Below are 12,506 nucleotides of genomic sequence, written 5' to 3'. Positions count from 1 at the left end.
GCTGTGTGGGGCTTCTGTAGCTGTCATCAGATCAACAGAAGGAGCAGCTACCTATAAAGTGTGCTCAAGTGTGCCTTCATGCTAAGTATAGCAAGCTGGGTATAAATCAACAGCAGCCTAATTTAAACTTTATTTTCTAAAGCAAACCTCTAGGCTGCAATTGTGCCATTCTTCTCTCTGATCTAAAAATAAAAATAAATCAAGGTATAAAAACAGCTGTAAAGCTGATAATGAGATTTGCAACCAGCTAAGAGAAGCTCTGAAGGCTGCTATTCTGTTCCTCCCTCCACCTATCACACAGGAAGCCTTCAGGGCCCGGAGAGGAGCCTCGCCTCTCATTTGAACAAGACGGCTGGCACAGGTGACCGTCCAGGCTTCCCAAAGGAGTGGGCTGTCAGGAAAGGGCAGAAGCTTTCTGTGGATAATCGCAGTGTAACAGTTAACGGGGACACACTGTGTACCAGTGAGTCTGAAATAAGGCTGAAGTAAATGATAAGCATTTCAGAAAATTGCTCAATTGCACATATACCCACTCCCAGGCACTCTGGTCTTCTGGTGGAAAAATAGCATGCATTTTATGAAATTGCTTATAATTGTGAATTGCATACTTGTGAAGAAACTTGGTGTGATTGTAGGAGGCACATTTGTCAGCGTTTAGCAATGGAGTCCTTTTGGTTGTTGTTTCTAAGGACTTTGAGTCTAAGAGAAAACACTTCCAGTGCTTTCGTGATGCCAGTCGAGTCTGTGTCTAAGAATACGTGCGATACTTTTCCAGAACAGACTACAGAGCTGTTTTGATGCCTAAGGGATTTGATGCTGAGTCCCTGGAAGCAGAGGCATTTAGCTATTGTTTTAAGAACACATTTTCCTTCGGTGACTATAATGACATTGTAGGAGACCAATTTCTACATCGCAAGTGTTAGTGATTCATATTACAGAAAGCTCTAATAGTCAGGCTGGGAATACGGCCTAGTGGCAAGAGTGTTTGTCTCGTACACATGAAACCCTGGGTTCGATTCAGCACCACATATATAGAAAATGGCCAGAAGTGGCGCTGTGGCTCAAGTGGTACAGTGCTGGCCTTGAGCAAAAAGAAGCCAGGGACAGTGCTCAGGCCCTGAGTGCAAGCCCCAGGACTGGCCAAAAAAAAAAAAAAACCTAAAGAAAATTCTAATAGTTTCCTATTTTTATCTAGGAAATGCAATTATTGCTGAATTCTTAAAGTTTAAACAATTTAAAATACCTTTCTGCTATCTCAGAAGCGGACATGACAAACTTGTGGTCACACTTGGGAGAAGCGTGCTCAGCGGCATGGCGCTGACACTGAAGCAGCACCCATCCGTGCCGGCTGGGCGAAGGCCCGGGTGTTGGCACAGACCCTGCATTTTGTTCAGGGCATCCCGTGAGCACTGCCATGTGCTCTAAACGGAAGCAGCACCTGCCCGCCTCCAGACTCTGCTTGAGTGGAAGAGGCCACAGGTTCACAGAATGGAGACCTGGTTTCCCTCACGGAACTTACATTCAGTGAGGGTTCCAGGTACTGATTAAATACTGAATGCTCTGTACGGGTACTGATTACATACTGAGTGCTCTGTAACTCACGTTGCAGGAAAGAGATACAAGGAGAGGCAGTGGAAAAGGGCCAAAGGAATATCCTTAGGACGGGGAGCAAAGCAATTCTGAGGGACAGAAAGGGCCCCCGCGTAGCTTTAGCAGACTGAGGAGATGCAGGAGAGAACCTGTGTGTCGTGCTCTGCTTCCAGTTTTTCGCTTAGCTCTGTTGCAGAAGTCATGCTTCTAAGCCTAACACGGGAAAGGAGGCAGGAGCCGGAGAAGGGAGGGTCTGTCCAGGGGCTGATCAGTGCCGAGTGGCAGCACGCGGGGCCTGGAGAGGCCAGGGCTGACGTCGCTGTGTCTGGGACAAAGTGGACGCCTCCCAGTGGAATCGCTCAGCGTGAATACATCTGGTGGCTTTGTGGGGACCTTCAGAGTGTAACGTGAAAGCGCTTGTGAATGATGTCATGAGTCCCTAAGGGGATCAAGAAGAGGACTTTGCACTGTGCTTCCTGGGCACTGTTCAGCTGGGGGAGGAGCCGGGAGGGAGGGGGCTGGTGCAGGGCAAGTCTGCAAACACCTCTTAGCGAGCTGGATTCTGTGTCACAGAGCTGAGCTCCTGGTGAGGACCTGGCGCACAATCTACACCCTGCTGACCGCCATCACTCACGACATTGTAATGCAAATCAAATGGGAGGAAATCCTCTCTGCCGCAGACTCACCTGGAGTTGAAATGAGGTAGGAAAGATGGCTACTGACACAGAGCATCTTCCAGGAACCAAGGTGGCCTTCATGGTGCCAGCGGTGTCACTGGCACAAAGACCCCTTGCCGCCTGGTGCTTCTTCCCGGCCACTCTCCTTCCCTGTGCAGACCTGGGAGCAGGCCTCGGCTCCTCGGCCGGGTTCTGTGGCGTCCGAGGATCCCTGTGGTTCAGTGGAAGATCCGCAGACCCAGCCTCCCTGGCTCCCTCTGCTGTGTGGCCCGAGTGGCCGGCCTCAGTCCAGCCCCTCTGTGTTGACTGCTGCAGACGGCAGAACCTTCCAGAATCTCTCTTCAGCAACTGCGCGATTTTATGGCAAATCATCCCCGCATTCTCTCCTTATTCCTTGTCCTCAGGACTCTCTTTGTAGTTCGTATTCTCTCCTTTGCTTCCTTCTACTTTATTCTTACTGTATTTGTGCCTCTCTGTGTGACTATCTCAAACACTTTCTGGAATGTAACAGGAAAAGAGAGAAATTAAAAATTCCACTTGAAGAGCAAGAGGAAAGCACTTCCCTAGCTAGCATTTACAAGGCCCCGAGTTCATTCCCATTACCAGAAAACCATCCATTTGAATAGAATAGTTGAGTTTCTTAGTAGCAGTACATAGCCTAGAGAATAGCTAATAGTCAACAAGAATGTTATCTGTGTGGCGTGTACTAATTTGTAGAACTGTATTTTTTCTCTTTAATCTTTCTCTTCATGGTTCACTAGTAAACAGAGCTTATGTGCACAGTTTCAAACACAGTCACTTGTCATGTGTGGTTATCTAAATAGAAATAGCCACCAATTAACATGATAGAGAACTAAAATTCATTTTCTCTTTATCATAAAAAAATTTAACCACACTCTGTGGCTGCCATATCAGTGCATATCTGAAACATCTCCATCATCACAGACACTTGGGTTCAGCAGCATCAAATAGTCCCAGATCTGCCCATGCATACTTGGAAAAAGACGTGGGAATGGAAAGATCCAAGTTCGTCCCTTATGGTTTCGGCTGAACCGCACGTTCAGTGTTGTGGAATTGTTTGCTTTCTGTAGCTTTGCATAACCTACCGCGTAAGCATGCATGACCTATTTCATCCCCTAAATTCTGTAGGAACCACAGAATTCCTGATTCTCAGCTCTTTCCCCCAATTCTCACCTGCTTCCTTCCTTTCCATAAATCAAGGGCCATTTTCCCACGCGTGTTCTGTTCCAGCCTCCTGTTACTCCATTTGGCTTCCGCACCCCTCTCTCATCGGCACCCACACCTGGATTCACGGAGGCTGCTTTTTATTGTTAATCCTCACCTGTAGAACTCCTGGCCCCACAAAGTGCCGCAGGTCCCTTTCTAGCACCTGAGTGGCCGTCACCTCTCCTTTCCGGCTCTCGACGCCTCCGCACCCCCCCTGCCCCCCAGGCCCACCGGGGCCCGTGCCGTGGCCTCCAAGAGAAATATCTCCTCATGCATCCTGGAGCCCTTACCTACTCTGATTACATAGTAAGTACCTCAGAAGCGCCCTGCAAATAGTCCAGTTTTGTATTTTGTTTTGTTTTTCTGTTCTCTGATCTTTCATTTGCCCAGAGCCAACCTCAGGAAAGCCATTTTCCAAGTCAGTTGTTGATACAGTTCCTAAGGTCTCGGACCAAGTTAGTGCCTCTGGTTTTGTCTATCGCTCAGCCCTTGCTATGTTAGTTTGGCTCCTTCCTTTACCACTGAAGAGTGGTTTGTTAACTTACTACGTCCTGGGATTTGTATGGTCAGTTGCTTATGGTCCTACTAGGTTGAACTTCTACATGTGTGTGGTCAATCTTCTAATCTACTTTACTCCCCCCACCCCCGTATATCTCCATACTATCAGAAATTGCTGATTTTCGCCTGCGCACTTGACTTGTGTACATTGGTTGGTAACCAATGACTGTCATTTAGCCTGTCAACATTTTGCAACACTTGACTATGGCTGCTTTTTGCATTTTGCTACGTGATACAAATCTATGTATGCGTCCATCATTCTCTGAATAGACAAAGTCAGCATACAGTGCTAGTAATAGAAATAGGAAAGTTGAGATATAGCTTCCAAAATTATTTGTAAATACACGCATAGAGAAAAATCAAAAAGCATTTGATACATTAGAAGGAAATACCTACTGTATTTTGTTGTAACATAGTAATTCATTATATTATTTGTTTTTAATAAGAATGGCCAAACTATCTAATCTACAATAATTACTTTTATTAATTAAAAAGGAAAACTGACAATTTCAGTGTTTGTGTGGGTATGGCTTAGTTTCTTTGTCTGCAGTGTGGAGTTGTGAGATCAATGAACTCAGTCTAACATCATGGCATCATTTTCAAATTCAGTTCACTCTTACAATGTCCTCAAGGTGTGAGTGACACTAACTAATTAAATTAAGAAAAGGGTATTCATAAGTAGGTGAGGTAAATCGAAAATAAAGTTAGGAATTGACATTGTGACCATGGGATTTTGTTTTAGAAAATGCAGTGTGTGATAAAAGGGTTATTTAGAGACAAGGAAGATAAGCACCATTTGATTGACAAATGTGACATGTGGTGTAATCAGTTGTCTCTCTGCTGTTGTGCTGTATTCATTGAGAGTACACCGCAGCCTTCAGTTCTATCACAAAGCTCTGTTTACCTTAGTGATCTAGCAGATGTGCCAACTAATTAGTCAAACTTTAGAAAGATGACCGTAGCCTAAGGTGTCAGTAGAACAATTTCTAAATCTAGGAAGTGAACCCCAAAACCCACTTGAAAGCCAGCTGTGTAAGGTGGGGCGCTGGAATTATTGCACGTACAGCCTTGGACAGAAAGGTCATTGTCTTACCCAGTCAATGGGAAGACAGCACATGGAGATGGACATCATGCTGAGTCAACTACGTGTCGGCAGAGAGGAAGAGAACAGAGCGGCCTGGTGGTAGCATGGGCATTGGAGAGGGAAACCCGGGGCTGGGATAGAGGTGAAAACACACGCTGCCGCCATGCTTTCTGGGGGCGGCTGGCAAGACCGGGAGGCACACACGATCCTGGTCTTGAAAATAAAATGGGTCGTGGATGTTTCCTTCGTGTCCGCCGTCTAGTGGCTTGTTAATGCTTTCTGGAGCTTTCAGGAGAGCCTCTCTTGTGTTTGGAGTAAATGGTCTCTCTTTCCAACAAAGTATGGTGTGGCCAAGGAAGTACCCGCACTGTTCTTCACAAGGAAGATTCTAGGAGGCAGTCACTAAGGAGGTAACACGGACATCTATTAACGGATGCATTAAAATGCTTCCTGTCCTAACAGGACAACTTAAGGGAATTTTGGTGCCTTGTGACAAACACTACGTCTCAAATGAATACAATTTTACAGAAAGCCCGTTTGCTAGAGGCTTCTAGATTTTTAGATGATGATTAGTGTTAATTTATAAGAAGGAAGGGAGGGAGGAAGGAGGGCAGACTGGCTCTCTCGGAGCTGTCATATGAAAAAGTTCTGAAGGAAGAACGATTAAGGCTAATAAGAATTCTGGGAATTGTTCAAAAGCTGCTGGGAAGTGTTCTGCAAGGGAATGTGTAGCTGAACTAATTTGCATGAGTAGTGGTTTCAAAGTAGAAGCTGTGGGCTTTTTTTTCACAACTTGCCTTTAATCAGTCTCATCATTTTTTATCACTTTGATTCCCTCATTCATCAATTTCTACCCAGTTGATTGGTAATTTCCAGCTGCTGAGGAGTACTTTCTCAGGGCGCGCGTGTGAGTTTCCACCGCTCGTGTCCAGCACTGCACGCCTCCACCTGTTGCCCACCTCTCTAGGGAGACGGTCTGGCTCTTTCTGACCATGGGTGGAGTCAGACAGCCGTTCTCTACCCCCTGGCTGCGGTGAGGCCCTAATTCTGACGATTAAATTGTGACTGAACAATGTGCTGTGTAAGAGAAGTGTTGTCTGCTTCTGTAGGATCCATTTTTGCATTGTAATTTATAATAAGAAATAATACTATTTTACTATTATAATAATCATTTAAATATTACTTCATAAGTGAAGTTCTACTTCTCTGTGTCTGTAGATCTAGCATCAGGATACTAAACTAGCAGCGGATGAAAAGACTATGCACTTACGTATAGCCCCTGAACAATACAACCTAGAGAGATTAACGCACATTCGCATGTTACTGTCAGTCCTCCAGAGATGGCTCACACACATGTCCGCATGGTACCCTCAGCCCTCCAGAGATGACGCACACACATGTCCGCACGGTACCTTCAGCCCTCCAGAGATGACGCACACACACGTCCGCACGGTACCCTCAGCCCTCCAGAAATGACGCACACACACGTCCGCACGGTACCCTCAGCCCTCCAGAGATGACGCACACACACGTCCGCACGGTACCTTCAGCCCTCCAGAGATGATGCACACACATATCCGCATTGTACCCTCAGCCCTCCAGAGATGACGCACACACATGTCCGCATGGTACCTTCAGCCCTCCAGAGATGACGCGCACACACGTCCGCACGGTACCCTCAGCCCTCCAGAGATGACGCACACACATGTCCGCATGGTACCTTCAGCCCTCCAGAGATGACGCGCACACACTCACCTTGCACTCGGTACCGTAAGTCATCGGAGACGGTTTCAAGCACACAGCAGGACATGCACAGATTCTGTGCAAATGTTATGCCATGTGATGTAAAGACTTGAGCACTGCAGACTTTGGATTCTGCAGTGGGTCATGGAGCTGACGTCTCTCCGATGTAGAGGAATGACTATACATATTTGTGTCTACATTCAACAGTGCTCCCAGTAAACTCGCCGTCTGCTCGGATTGTGATATGATTCGTAACATAATCCTTCTGTATTCTTTGTGTGACCTCATCGAGCTTTGCAACATAGGACGACTTCATGACTACCTGAGAATAACAATAGCTACTGTCTTTTGAGGTCTCCGTGAACAACATCTGGGTAGAACAGGGTTTTCTTTTCCTCCTTCGTATCACCTTTTGCGCATAGGTTTCCTTCCTGTTTACAGAGGTCCTGCTCTGGCTATTGTGAGGGTGTAACGTGACCAGAAGAGTCTGTGGTCTGTGATAACTGTTGTACCATGTGGGTGGCAAAGATGAAAAACTCTCCCATCGTCCAACTCCCTAACTCCAGGAAGCCCAGCTATCTATAATAACTATCCCAGAGCCATGGGAGAAAAATCTTAGTATGCTGGAGGTACACAGTATTAGCTCTGAACAAAGGAATCAAAACTTTAAGTCAGGTCAAGCGGTCAGTAAAATATTTATATCTTTGGGACTTTCTTGGCCTGAAAGCAAAGCAAGAGCTTTGCTTGCTGGGTGACCCCTGGACAGTGACCACCAGGCACGAATTCTGCCCAGAGCAGAGAGTCAGGGCCTGAGCTCTCAGTGGTGACTTGGTTTCCAGCAGTGCTTGCTGGAACTTTGTGCTTTCAGATTCTCAGCCAAAGGGCAAAGCATAAGCAAGTTTGGAGACATGGTCTTTTTGCTTAAAATATAATCTGGTGAGCAAGAAACGGGAATGATGTTTTTCACTGTATTTGTCATACTTGCCTAGAAAAAGCTGAAACCCCAAAGAGGGAAAGGAAGGGCTTTGAGGGGCTCACAGCCACAGGTGTGCCGCGGAACCCCGGCCCTACCCCCTCTGCTACAGCCCTCTCTGCGCCTACTGGTCTCCGCGCCCCCCAGTCCTTGCCCCTCGGCCCTCCTGGACCTGCCCTCGTCTCGGGCACGCCCTCCCATGGCCAGTGCCCAGGCCCATATCTCTGTTTATTCTCTTGCTGAAACTTCACTGGTGCCAGGGGACCCGCAGCCCAGGCCTCCTGGCCTCCTGGTCCCCTCTGCACATCTCCCGGGCCCCAGAACTGAAGCCAGTGTATCCGGATACAACTTCCTCTTGAGGTCACTGTGCTCGCCGAGGTTCCTGTCATGGGTCTCCATCACCTTCTCTTCTCCTCACCGTGGGACATCGGGTCACGAGTCATTCATTCTGAGTCACGAGAGCTCTATCTCCTTCCCATTCCGATCTGTAACTCGGGCCAATCGACACCTCAGATGAACCTCCATTTCCACCCTCTCGGTGACTTCCTCCAGCCAGTAGGAATACCGAGGTGCCCCGGTGGAGAACGGATGACCCCGAGAGGTCACTGGGGTCTGGAATCCCATGGTGAGCACTTGATGAATGATTATCATTGCCATTATCTTATCTAGTGGACTATTCTGGTGGGGTGGACGGATTGAAAGCCAAACAGGCATTAGGGAAAATGGAACGGGAGGTAAACTATGTAGACATCCTGTGGTTACCACACAGGAGTTCTCGGGGGAGGGGGGAGGAAGCAGAATGGAGCTGGAGGGGGAGCGAGGTTCAGGGTGGGCTTCGGTTTCTGAGTTAGGAAGAAGCAGAGCCTCTTGGTCAGGTGTGGGCAGCCGTGCTTACTGTGGGGTGCTGAGTGCGAATCTCGGTGTTCTCGGCCACACAGTAGGGGCACGACAAAACTGGGTGGATTGTTTGATGCGCATGAACGTCTGACGGGATTTGGACATTAATATTTACGCCGCTCTAAGTCTTAACTTCATATTGTGTCATTTTATGTTCTCACCCTTTTGAAAGCACCAACATATTTTCAATCTTAAATACCAGCATGAAATTTACAAGAAATCATAAATTTGTAATGTAGCACAGATTTAGTGACAGATAACAAACCAAGCTATTATTTGAATTTCCGAAATGTGACGGCTTTCATATTTGCCAGCCATTGGGTGCGTCATGCCCTTCAGTGGCTGATAGAATAATGATGGATGGATCAGGGACGTGAGGGTGTGTCCTCCGTGTCACTCTCCCTCGTGGAACTCCACGGAGCTGAGGCCTCCCCTACGAGAGTTACTCATCTCCTCTAGGAAAACTCTAAGTTGAGGACAAGAAAACCAAGGTATGTAAATGGTATGTTTCCTAAAACCACATATGATTCACATTGGTTGTAAGTCGGTTCTACTGAACTCACTGTATATTCTATCAATGTGTATTACTGGGGTAGCGATGGCTTATCACCAACAAAATATAAAACAATGTCTACATTGTTTAGGGAGAACCACCAAATATGGTTTAAACAAATGTCAAGTAAATCCCCACCAGAATTTATTTCGTGTTTTGCATGGTACTGTTTCTGACTAGTGGCAAATCTTGAATGAATCTTTTCCTTGAGAGATTTTGAACTTGGTATACATAGATTTTAACCTTTTTGCATTAGGATGGTCATACCAGACTTATTGATTCACTCATTAAATCAGTTCACAGGGAAGATTTTTCAATAACAACTTAAAATATTGACTTATGGATTTGTCAGGGAGGCAAAAAAAAATCAAGATACCTCATTTATGGCTGTTTAAAGTCACCAGCTCTTCTAACATATTAGTTTCAACAATTATTCAGAAATAGAAGTCAATTAGAGGTTTCAACAGAAAGTGTGTGGAGAAATTTCCCTCAGGAATAAATGTGTTCCTTGGTAGTGTTACCAAGCCAATTAAATTACAGCCCATATTTTGCAAAGATATAAAAACTCTCCACATGTCTGTGTAATGAGGAAAAAGAGTAGGCTTACCGGCCTTACAAGTGAAGAGACAAAGCAATCTTGTACTAACTTAAAAAAAAATTGTATAGCCTACACTTGTGCTGTTTTCACTAATATCTGATTCATTTACAATATGCCAGTCCTTATATTGCTTTGGCTGTGCTATTCTTCTGTGTATGAAAGGGATTGACTGTCATTACAAGGCACGGATGCAGGGTGGACACGCAGACTAGCAGGTGGCAATAGTGACTTGAAAAGGAGAGGTCGATTCAGTTCCTCCTCTTGCGATTTTAAAGCATTCGTACAGGTCAGAGGTGAGAGGAGAAATGGGTGTGTTGGTGCTACGTGCACAGACCTCACCTGGTGTTGTCTGCTACTGGCTGGCAGGGGACAGGGCTCTCCTAGGCCTATGGGCCACCGAGACTTTTCTGCCAATGCTGCCTCTAATTCAGAGTAGCTTGGTCTCAGAGGCATCCAGTACTTTGGTTGGTTGGTTCATTCCCTGCCCCACCCACTGCAGCCTCCTTGGTGGTTGGCTGGTTGGTTCATTCCCTGCTTGGTGAACGCCCTTCTCCATGGCTCAGCAGGTCACCCTGGCCTGCACCAGGGTCTAGCACACCTGCTCGGCTCCGCAGTGCCCCCTCCAAGGCCCGGGCCCGTTGCTTTGCTACTAGCGTCTTGCAGAAGATGAGCTGTCTTTCTGAGCAGCCATTAGAACCCGGGGTGGGGGGGCGGGGAAATGTAATATGGTATTTTCTTTAGTTTATTTTTATGTTCCATACTCCAGGAGCATAGGAAAGCTTATAGTTCATTTTATGAACACATTCATAGTATACAGCCAAGTACAAGAGAATGATTGGGGATTGGCAAAAAAAAAAAAAAAGAAAAGAAAAGAATGAAAGATGAATTTCCCTCTTGGCTCTTCTATTTACCAACCTTCCACAATTTCTGAGTAAATAAACATGTTGCGCCTATTGCTACAGTATATAGAATTTCTGTGTGTGTGTAAGCACAGGTTGAAGGTGCTTCTTCAAAGCTTAGAAGTGCTCATTCAGCAATGCCTCAGGCTAGCGAGCACCAGTGACCACGCCTGGAGTCCTAGCTACTCAAGAGGCATGACCTGAGGATCTTGGTTTGAAGTAAGCACAGACTTCTGTCTGTCGAACTTTTCTAAGTTCGAGAGACTTCTAGCAAAAGGTCAGAAGTGGAGGTGCGGCTCAAGTGGTAGAGCACCAGCCTTGAGCAAAAAAGCTAATGGACAGTGACCACAAGTTCAAACCCTAGTACTAGCAGCACACACACACACACGTGCAAAATAAAAATTTTTAAAGCAGAAAGGGCGTCCACAGCCTGGGCTACAGTTTGGGGAAAACACTGAGCTGTTTCCTCTCCATCACATCTAAGGTGAGGCATCACAAAGCCCAGCTTTCCTTCCATGCGGAATAAAATGCTTGGATGGACAGGAAGAATAAATCACAGTGATAAATCCATGGGCTGTACCTCGCTCCCATTCTGTTCCTTCCTTCTATTGTTGTGCCAGGTCGCGAGATGACCACCAAGAAGGCCACCGAGACTCAGACGTTCCGAAATGCAAAAGCAAGGCGAGGCTTTATTCAAGCGGGGCCGCGGCTCGGGCCTCGTCCTACCCACCGACACAGCGGAGGTTAGGAGGGAGCCCCGAGCTGCGATTCCACAGGGCTTATAAAGGCAAAAAACAAAGTTACAGCCATCAGGTGTTCAAGCAAGCAAGATTAGGATACAGGTACAAATCTGATTGGCTCAGGGCTCGAGGCATTCTAGGGGTGGTCAGAGTTAAGCATTCCCAGCGGTTAGAGTTCTAGACCGACTGGGCCCTAATGGGCTTGTCCTGGGTCTGCTCACAGGGCCTGCTTATCTCAGGTTCACGCGGTAAAGTGGGGTTTGCGTGGTAAAATGGGGCCTGACTTCAAAGTCTGGCACTTCCCTATTAGTTAGGATCAATAGTCAATACTTACCCCAAACCCACGGAAGTCATATTAAGATACGTTTGCTAGCTGCTTGCCTGGGCAGTCATAGAATTCTACCAGATTCCATTAAACTGGTGCTCTGCTCAGTAAATAGCCATGAAAACACCGAGGTACTTAGAGCAAATCCTCCATCCCCTGCTAACACCTTAGATTACAGCCGTCTAATTACCACGTTTTGCAGCCGCCCGATGGGGCTTCCACAGGTAATTAGAACTCCAGAGCTTTCCAGCAGTAATCCAGTAAGGAGTTCTTAACTAGAAAGGATTATGCACCGCTAATATTGTCGTGCCTACGTGTTTGCTACAGTTAATTGTTTCAATTAATATTTGGCTGCACTACAGAATTTCATGCAGCTTCATATACTGCGACAGTTCATGTCAACTCTGAAGTAGTCGTGTGGCCTTCATGCCATCCCCCTTTCTCTCTCTCTCTCTCTCTCTCTCTCTCTCTTTCTAATTTCTCTCTCTCTGCCCCCCCCCCATCTCTTGGCAACAAAAAAAGAAACAATCACTTCAATCACACTTTCATTGTGTAAATTCAGGGTGGTTTCCCTTTTGCTTTATTTTAGGCAAGTGGGAAGACAACCACTGAGGTAATGACTTTCTTCTTCTCTTTTGTTCA

The 12,506-nt window shown here is 46.5% G+C and overlaps 1 protein-coding gene and 1 long non-coding RNA gene across 2 annotated transcripts in view; both read left to right on the top strand.

Annotated features, from left to right (window-relative positions):
- The window catches only part of Prkn (parkin RBR E3 ubiquitin protein ligase), an 884,626-nt gene that overhangs the window by 621,491 nt on the left and 250,629 nt on the right, over positions 1-12,506 (top strand). The window lies entirely within an intron of this gene.
- Positions 11,202-12,326, top strand: LOC125357478. The gene is made up of 3 exons (XR_007212163.1): positions 11,202-11,409; positions 11,458-11,459; positions 11,850-12,326. It is a non-coding gene; the product is annotated as an uncharacterized LOC125357478 (long non-coding RNA).

This window comes from Perognathus longimembris, chromosome 9 (genome assembly GCF_023159225.1).
Source record: "Perognathus longimembris pacificus isolate PPM17 chromosome 9, ASM2315922v1, whole genome shotgun sequence".
NCBI lineage: Eukaryota > Metazoa > Chordata > Mammalia > Rodentia > Heteromyidae > Perognathus > Perognathus longimembris.
The sequence above is the reverse complement of the archived record's forward strand: the minus strand, read 5'-3'. Positions and strand labels throughout refer to the sequence as shown.